Genomic DNA, 9,712 nt, shown 5'->3' with positions numbered 1-9,712 from the left:
TCCCTCTTGGTTCTAGTTCTGCACTGTGGCACCAAGTACCAGGGAAAAGTATTGTTCAGGTACAAAGGCCAGATCCCTTCCTTGCGCTAAGACAGAGACATGGGGATCACGTCCCGTTTATTCCCTAAGATTCCTCCTCCTCTTGCTTTGCTCTTCAGCCATTGCATGTTAGGACCTCTCCAATGCCTGGCACACAGACTTAGCCTGTGAATGTTTAGTGCTATTGTGTGCTTTCAAGCTTCCAACTTGACCCTAATCAAAGGATTTATGTGGCTAAGTGTGTGTAACTTTCCCAAGATCACCCACTCACTGAGTTCCATGGCTGAGAAGGAACGTGGGCTCCAGAGTTGTAGTTCAATGCTCAAACTATACTGGCTTTCTTGCGTGCATTTATTTGGCATTAAATAGAAATCAACAATAAGACGGAAGAGGGGCCACCTGGGTTCTGTATGCACATCCTTCTCTGCCTTCTTTCCTCCATCAGTCCACCAATGCCTCCCTGAGCTCCCATTTTAACCACTTGGGGATGTTGACTTACATGCAGGTCTGGGTCTCTTATGGCATGCCAACTTTTTCTAATGGTCCAGACCTCCCCTGCCTTCTGCTGTTGACTTGCATTTCATCTTGTGTCTTCAGCAACGGGCTCAGTTGAGTTATGCAAAACACATCAATAGATGAGGTAGGGGTTGTTTGGATCAAGTCCACCTTTTTATTTCCTCTGCTGTTGGATACAACTTGCAAGGGGATTATGATGCTGGACAAAGCCAACCCAAGTTCTACAGTCCATGAAGTGGGCATTACCTTTCCAAAAGCAATTGAAAAGGTGGGGAACAAACTTGGTGGCAACTTTTGAAATTTCATCAGGCAGATTTAAAAAAAACCAAATAGACGGAAGGGATTACAAGATGGACTTTGAAATTTATTACCCTCTGGGTGCATTATTGCCTTGAGGGATGACAATTACATGCTTGTAAAGCTCAGTCACTCCCCCCCCCCCCCCAAAAAAATAAATAAATAATGTAGGAGCAGAAATCAGAGAAATGGATAGAAGAACAGGTTGGTTGGCAAGCCCTAAAAATACTGATGTGAAAGGGTTTTCTTTAGTCCCCTTGCAGTCTTATCACCCTTCCTTTCCACTTCTGTTTTGTTGTTTCTCTACATGTTTGCTTTCTTAAGGTGTATGAATCTTCAAGTCACCTGTTGACTTAATGGAAACCTCATGAATTCCACCATACCCAGATGGTTTGCCCATTTATTCCACTGAAATATAGTCTGGTTTAAGAAAAGGTTTGTTGAATTGAGATGTTTTCATTTCTAGTTCCACTGGGTTGCAGCAAAAATAGTCTTCAGTATCTTAAAGGACAATACTTGTTACACGAAAATGATCTTAGGAGCCCTTAAGTTAGCAGAGTGAAAACGCTTCATTTGATCATAAATATGCATTGTTGGTGGGGTTTTTTCTTTATTTCAGTTAACTCTTTTTGTTTTCTATATCAATTCCCACTTACAACAATTCCACAAAGGAACCTCAAGGAAGGCAAATCTAAATGTCATCTGGAACAACCCAATTTCCAGTTCTGCAGATCTGCTCCTCTCAGTCCCCAAATAGAAACTAGCCTCTTAGTGTAAAGCTTAGAAATTGTGGGCCCTCCAAATCTTGTGTCGGCTGAAGATCAACATTTGAGGACTGCACAACTCCCAACACTGGTCTTAAAAACACGTATTAAAGTTATCCATATTAAATCCTTTTGTTTTCTGCTCAGTGATGTAATTGTGCTGCTGTGGTCTTATTTATTTATTTACTTTGCTTATATACCGCTGTATCTCAAGCCCGAAGGCGACTCACGGCGGTTCACAAACAGTAAAAACACTAGAAACAGCAGTGGTTCCATACAACATATAACAATTGACTTAACACATTATCCATAAATTACCAATAAGCAATCTTCTCATCATCCAAACGTAGTCCAGGTTCGTCGTCCATTGTTCCATTCCTATGTTCCATTACCAGATTGCACTAAATTACTCAAACGCCTGCACAAACATCCAGGTCTTCACCTTTTTGCGGAATACCATTAGAGATGGTGCTAGTCTTATGTCCGTAGGAAGGGCGTTCCAAGGAGTTTAGTAAAATAGAATCATAGAGTTGGAAGAGACCACATGGACTATCCAGTCCAACCCCCTGCCATGCAGGAAAAGCACAATCAAAGCACCCTGACAGATGGCCATCTCTGTTTAAAAGCCTCCAAGTAAGGCACTTCCACCAGATTTCGAGGCAGAGTGTTCCACTGGTGAACAGCTTGTATGGTCAGGAAGTTCTTCCTAATGGAATCTCCTTTCCAGGTGGAATCTCCTTTCCTGTCATTTGAACCCATTGCTCTGGAGTCCTAGTCTCTAGGGCAGCAGAAAACAAGCCTGCTCTCTTCCTTATGACCACCTTTCAAATATTTAAGCATGGTGAACATGTCTCCTCTTATCCTTCTCTTCTGCAGACTAAACATACCCAGCTTTAAGCCACTCCTCATAAGACATGGTCTCCAGACCTTCCATCATTTTAGTCGCTTGTCTATATCTCTCTTAAATTGTGGTGCCCAGAAATGAAAGCAGTATTTCAGGTGAGATCTAACCAAAGAAGGATAGATGGGCGCCATGATTTCCCTTGATTGATACCATACTCCCTTTGATGCAGCCTAAAACTCCATTGACTTTTTAAGCTGCTGCATCACACTGTTGGATTATGTTTAACTTTTATTCACTAAGACTCCAAGACCTTTTTCACATGGACTTTGTTGAGCCAGGCATCACCCTTTGATTCTCTCTGTGTTGGATTGAATAGAAGTGTTGGCTCCCTGATTAACTTACTTGATCACTCTGAAAACATATTACAGAATAGGTAATAGAGAACAAATGACCATTCTTCCCAGTGCGGGGAGAAGAATGTGAGCACTAGTATCTCACTATCCCATTAGGACCCACGCAAATTCATAGAGTAGGGATGTTTTATACGTTTTGGGCATGGTATCTGCAAATAATATTGCGTTTTTATTCATTTCATTGCATACATTTTTGATAGAAATACATAAAAGTTCAGGAGCAAAACGATAATGGGAAGAGAACAAAAACAAACCAAAAGAAAAAGAAAAATGTGTGTGTGTACGTGTGTGTGTATATATGTATATATATATATCAGAATAAAACGGATTAGGGGAGGGGGAGAATACAACGGAGAGCGGGTGAAGGGGTCGTTTATCTTCTGGTCCATTCCACAGGGAGTTTGTTTCATGTTTCCCTATTTTTTTCCGTTTTGTTTCCCTCATCATATTTTCACAGCTTTTCACCTGTTTTCTTCTCTCTCTTCTTCATAGAATCATAGAATCATAGAGTTGGAAGAGACCTCATGGGCCATCCAGTCCAACCCCCTGCCAAGAAGCAGGAATATTGCATTCAAATCACCCCTGACAAATGGCCATCCAGCCTCTGCTTAAAAGCTTCCAAAGAAGGAGCCTCCACCACACTCCGGGGCAGAGAGTTCCACTGCTGAACGGCTCTCACAGTCAGGAAGTTCTTCCTAATGTTCAGATGGAATCTCCTCTCTTGTAGTTTGAAGCCATTGTTCCGCGTCCCAGTCTCCAAGGAAGCAGAAAACAAGCTTGCTCCCTCCTCCCTGTGGCTTCCTCTCACATATTTATACATGGCTATCATATCTCCTCTCACTCTTCTCTTCTTCAGGCTAAACATGCCCAGTTCCCTAAGCCGCTCCTCATAGGGCTTGTTCTCCAGACCCTTGATCATTTTAGTCGCCCTCCTCTGGACACTTTCCAGCTTGTCAACATCTCTCTTGAATTGTGGTGCCCAGAATTGGACACAATATTCCAGATGTGGTCTAACCAAAGCAGAATAGAGGGGCAGCATTACTTCCTTAGATCTAGACACTATGCTTCTATTGATGCAGGCCAAAATCCCATTGGCTTTTTTTGCCGCCACATCACATTGTTGGCTCATGTTTAACTTGTTGTCCACGAGGACTCCAAGATCTTTTTCACACGTACTGCTCTCGAGCCAGGCGTCCCCCATTCTGTATCTTTGCATTTCATTTTTTCTGCCAAAGTGGAGTATCTTGCATTTGTCACTGTTGAACTTCATTTTGTTAGTTTTGGCCCATCTCTCTAATCTGTCAAGATCGTTTTGAATTCTGCTCCTGTCCTCTGGACTATTGGCTATCCCTCCCAATTTGGTGTCGTCTGCAAACTTGATGATCATGCCTTCTAGCCCTTCATCTAAGTCATTAATAAAGATGTTGAACAGGACCGGGCCCAGGACGGAGCCCTGCGGCACTCCGCTCGTCACTTCTTTCCAAGATGAAGAGGAAGCATTAGTGAGCACTCTCTGTGTTCGTCCACTTAACCAATTACAGATCCACCTCACCGTAGTTTTGCCTAGCCCACATTGGACTAGTTTCCTTGCCAGAAGGTCATGGGGGACCTTGTCGAAGGCCTTACTGAAATCCAGGTACGCTACATCCACGGCATTCCCCGCATCTACCCAGCTTGTAGCTCTATCGAAGAAAGAGATCAGATTAGTCTGGCATGACTTGTTTTTGATAAATCCATGTTGACTATTAGCGATGACTGCATTGGTTTCTAAGTGTTTGCAGACCACTTCCTTAACAATCTTTTCCAGAATCTTGCCCGGTATCGACGTGAGGCTGACCGGACGGTAGTTGTTTGGGTCGTCCTTTTTTCCCTTCTTGAAGATTGGGACCACATTGGCCCTCCTCCAATCCGCTGGAACTTCTCCCGTTCTCCAAGAACTCTCAAAGATGGCTGCCAATGGTTCCGAAATGACTTCCGCTAGTTCCTTCAACACTCTGGGGTGTAGTCGATCTGGCCCTGGGGACTTGAACTCATTAAGAGCGGCCAGGTATTCCTGGACGACTTCTTTCCCAATTTGGGGTTGGATGTCCTCCAATCCCTCATCCACTCCATCTTGCTGAGGTTGAAGACTCTCTTTTTGTGAGAAGACCGAGGCAAAGAAGGCATTAAGTAGTTCTGCCTTTTCCCTATCCCCTGTCAGCATTGCCCCATCTTCTCCTCGAAGAGGTCCTATCGCCTCCTTGTTTTTCCTTTTTCTACTGACATAAGAATAGAAGCCCTTTTTATTGTTTTTAATGTCCCTGGCAAGTCTGAGCTCGTTTTTTGCTTTAGCCTTGCGGACCTTTTCCCTACAGGTGTTGGCTATTTGTTTGAATTCTTCTTTGGTGATTTCTCCCTTTTTCCGCTTCTTGTGCATGTCTCTTTTGTGTCTCAGCACAGTTAGAAGTTCTTTGGACATCCATTCTGGCTTCTTTGCACTTGTCCTATTTTTTCTCTTTGTTGGCACGGTTTGCAATTGCGCCTTGAGTATTTCACTCTTGAGAAATTCCCATCCATCTGTAGCTCCCTTGTCTTTTAGTATCTGTGTCCACGGAATGCTGCTCAGCGTTTCCTTCATTTTTTGGAAATCAGCTCTCCTAAAGTCCAAAATGCGGGTTTGACTTGTCTTAGTTTCGGCCTTCCTTTGTACCTCAAATTGCAGGAGCACATGGTCACTTGCCCCTAAGGATCCTACCACTTCGACCGCATCGATCAGGTCCTCCGCATTTGTTAGGATGAGATCAAGAGTAGCCAATCCCCTTGTTGCCTCTTCTACCTTCTGGACCATGAAATTGTCTGCAAGGCAAGCGAGGAATTTGTTGGACCTTGTACTCTTGGCCGAGTTTGTTTTCCAGCAAATATCGGGATAGTTGAAATCGCCCATGACTACTACATCTCTTTTCTGTGCCTGTTTGGTCAACTGTTGGCAGAAGACTTCATCACGATCTTCCTCCTGGCTTGGGGGTCTGTAGTAGACGCCTACAACGACATCTTTTTGAGTCCCAGTTCCCTTGATTCTTATCCAGATGATTTCAAGCTGGTTTCCCAGATTGCTGTCTTGAATTTCTTGTGCAGCATAAGAGTTTTTGACATATAAGGCTACTCCGCCTCCTCTCCCCTTTGTTCGGTTTCTGTGAAAGAGGTTATACCCCTCGATATCTACATTCCAGCGATAGGAGTCATCCCACCAGGTTTCAGTGATGGCTATGATATCATATTTGTGGTGTTGTGCTAGAAGTTGGAGTTCGTCTTGTTTATTTCCCATGCTCTGTGCATTAGTGTAAAGACATGTGAGCCCCTGGGATCTTCCCTTGAGCTGTTTAATTGGTATTATTGTGTTTTTGGTACGTGGTCCTTGTTGTGTTTGTGCAGCCCTCCGTTTAGCCTTCTGGCGATTCCCAGACATTATGGGTAAAGTAGTGTTCGCAAGGCTGTTGTCCCCCTCCCCCGGTGGACCTAGTTTAAAGTGCGTCTAATGAGGTTTGCGAGTCTGTGAGCAAAAAAGTGTTCCCCCATCCTTTTCCTGTCAGATCTCTTTCATAAGCTACTCTAACTGAACAGAGTAAGCAAGCTTCCTTTCCTGAAGGTATCCTTTGAATGGTGCCCAACCAGTCTTATGCCTCTCTTTCTGATCTTGCATTAAGAAGGTTAGGGAGTCCATATCCATGTAGTCCATAAGTTTATAATCCAAGAGTCCACCGTTGGAATTTCTTTCAAACACCATTTCTGAGCTAGAAGAGTTCTTGCTGCCGTAGTCAGATAAAAGTATATTTTGTCTTTTTTCCTCCCTATCTCAAAATCTGTCATGTTTAGTAGGTAATATTTGGGCCTTACACAAAACTTTAGTTTTAATAGGGCTGTTGTAGGTTCAGCAATACATTTAGTTTTAATATTTTTTGGGAGTGATCATGTATTTTTTCCAGTATTTTTAAATTTCTTTGCAGGACCACCAGGAGTGGAAAAAAAAAAGTCCTCACTTCTTCCTCACATTTCCATCATTTATTTTTCTGATTTTTATAGAATCTTGCTAATTGCTGGGATGTTAGATGCCATTGAAAAAACATCTTATACCAATTTTCTTTTACATTTATAGAATTTGAATATTTTATTTTGGTATTCTATACATTCTCCCAATCATCTAATAGAATGGAGTAACCGATATCCTTCGCCCATTTAATCATGTTTTCTTTTATTAGTTTCATTTCTGTGTTCCACTCTAAAAGTTTTTGATATAATATCCGTATTATTTTTTTCTCCCTTGTCATAATTATGTCCCAAATTGATTCTTTTGAAATAAAATTGTATTTCTGATCTTCCTTATAACTATCAATTATCTGTCTATATTGATACCACGATAGGTTGTTACCTGTCTGCCTTAACTCTTCTAATGGTTTTAAAGTCCAGATGTTCTGTTTTATCAGTAAGTGTCTGTAGGTGTAACATCTGTTGGAATCTCAAATAATACTGTAAATAATATTGCAAAATCTGAAAAAGTTAAGGCAGTGGAAACCAAATAATTAGTAGACTAGAACAACTGTGAGGAAGACTTACAATGCTTGAGGATGTTTAATTTAGGGGGAAATGGTATGGTATGGAAATAATAAACAGAAATAAGCTTTCTTCACTCTTATTATATTAAAACCTGGTGCCACTCATTAAAGCTGCGTAAGATCAAAGACAAAAGGATTATTAAAATACACTGTGGAATTCAATATATTACAAAATATGATGATTGCCAACGAATGAACCCATGGTGTTTCATAAAATATTTACTGTGAACAAGCAATGATCTTTTTAAAAAATATCAAAGTAACTCTGATTTATCCTTAATAAATGTGTAGCCAAATAAAAACCTAGTCTAATGAGCAACAATGAATTGAGTAAAAATATTCAGAATGACATTTAGCCTTGTATCACCACAAAAGAAGACAAAGGGCAGTTGTGATGTGTGTTTCTTCACAAAGAAAACATTTCTGATACAAATTTAAAATTTGCATATGAAGAATCAAGTTTCAATCATTCTCTTGATAAATTAATTCTTAACAAGAGCATAAAGATGGCCAATGAATTCTGTCAAATGTTTCAGAATAAAATTTGAGAACTAGACCTGGATTATCTGTTTTCCCACTCATAGTTCATACCATGCACAAAGTTTTATAATGTATTAATGAATGAAGTCACTATTCATTTTACAATCAGAGCTCTAATTTTAAGTCTAAATCTGTGAGAACTATCAATCCAACTGACCATTGACCGGTTTGGGGAGGGGGGGACACGACTGTGGCCTCTAGCACAGAGGTGGGAACACAATAATTTTCTCTAAATGTCATATATGACCACCTTCAGTGCTGAGGCTCCTTGTGTGCATAAAACAGCCTGCAATATTTTTGTATCGCATTTTTGCTGCCAAAATGATGCAATTATTACGCCTAAATAGCAATATGCATGTACCTTCAAGCTACCAATAAGATGAGAGTGGTGTCACAACTCTGTACTATATGTGTTTTAATATTCCTGTGGGGCTTGGAAAGATGCTATCTTTAAGTAGAAAGCTTGGGGAAAATCAGGTTAGGCATTAGTGTGACGAAAGGACTAAGGGTCTGATTCAATGTAAACTAGGGCTCTCTTTTTCCCAGGCTTTCCAAATTAAAAATGAGGAAAAAGGCACACTAAGAACTCATTTGAAATTGCACTTAACTTAGCGTGAGTACAAGTAATTTGAGAAAGATGGGTAAGAGTAGCAAATCTTCACTTTTAAAAAGTAACGCATGAATCTGACTAGGGTTCACATCACTTTCAATGTTTGTTTGTTTTTTTAAAAAAATGGAAAAAAAATCAGGTTTTCTTTCCTGAGTCCTTTAACTTTCAACTTAAGCATTCAATTAAAACAATGTATTTGTGCTATGCTTTGTAGCTGCAATAATAGTCTCATGTCCTTTTAGAATTTTCACATCTTTATTCCACTGAAAACTAAACCACAATGGAGGTATCCCACTGGTGAAGTTATTTATCTGAAGAAAACCTACAGAAAAGACTATTTTACAAACTGGGAAAGAACTGGTACAACTGGTAACTGAATCAATATTGCCACAAATTTCCTTTCATTTGATGTCAATGACTCTTCCCCAACAGTTCCTGTAGTAATAATGTTACTTCATATTCATTAAACATGTTGTTTAAATGTCATAAATGGATAGGATCTAGCATTTTACATAAGACTATGTTTATTATGCATGGAAACTCTGGAGAGAGAAAAAAATCACACTGAAACATGCTTGTGTTAAAGATAACTTCACTACAATTTACCTTTGTCGTACGCCTAAAGATTTGGAATGTAGTACAAGTCTTCTTGTAAGAAAATAGTGTGCAGAAGGTCAAGTTACTTTTAGTGCTGTTGCACAAACAGTTGAGGCATTTCCCCATTAGCAGTAAGGGTATGTGGACGGAGAAACGTAGCACCTGTTAAGCTACAGCTCTACTTGTCAGATCTAGATCTGTTCAGAAGAAAACTCCCATCGTATTCTAGAAATGTGAATGTATGAAAGAATTAATAAGATCCCCAAGCTGATTTGTATATCCTCCTACATACATTCTGCAGAAAATGGGATATAAAGGTAGCAAAGTACTCTTAATTTTCAAACCTGATCACTAGTAAATTTGGAGAAACAGATTTCTAAGTTATTTTTGCAGTGATGTTTACACACTGACACAATTATTTATGTGGTTGCATAAAATAAAATTAGCCTCCAGCCTCATAAGATCAAATCAACTCTATAATTTAAACATGAGCATACAAATAA

General features: G+C 40.3%; 1 protein-coding gene across 1 annotated transcript in view; it reads right to left on the bottom strand.

The window, feature by feature from the left end:
* Positions 1–8,848: 8,848 nt before the first annotated feature.
* The window catches only part of BCLAF1 (BCL2 associated transcription factor 1), a 31,776-nt gene continuing 30,912 nt past the window's right edge, over positions 8,849–9,712 (bottom strand). Inside the window, exon 14 of the transcript XR_009629915.2 lies at positions 8,849–9,434. The gene's annotated coding sequence lies outside the window, so the exon portion shown is untranslated. The remainder of the gene's footprint in view (positions 9,435–9,712) is intronic.

The sequence above is a fragment of the Anolis sagrei genome, chromosome 1 (genome assembly GCF_037176765.1).
Source record: "Anolis sagrei isolate rAnoSag1 chromosome 1, rAnoSag1.mat, whole genome shotgun sequence".
Taxonomy (NCBI): domain Eukaryota; kingdom Metazoa; phylum Chordata; class Lepidosauria; order Squamata; family Dactyloidae; genus Anolis; species Anolis sagrei.
The sequence above is the reverse complement of the archived record's forward strand: the minus strand, read 5'-3'. Positions and strand labels throughout refer to the sequence as shown.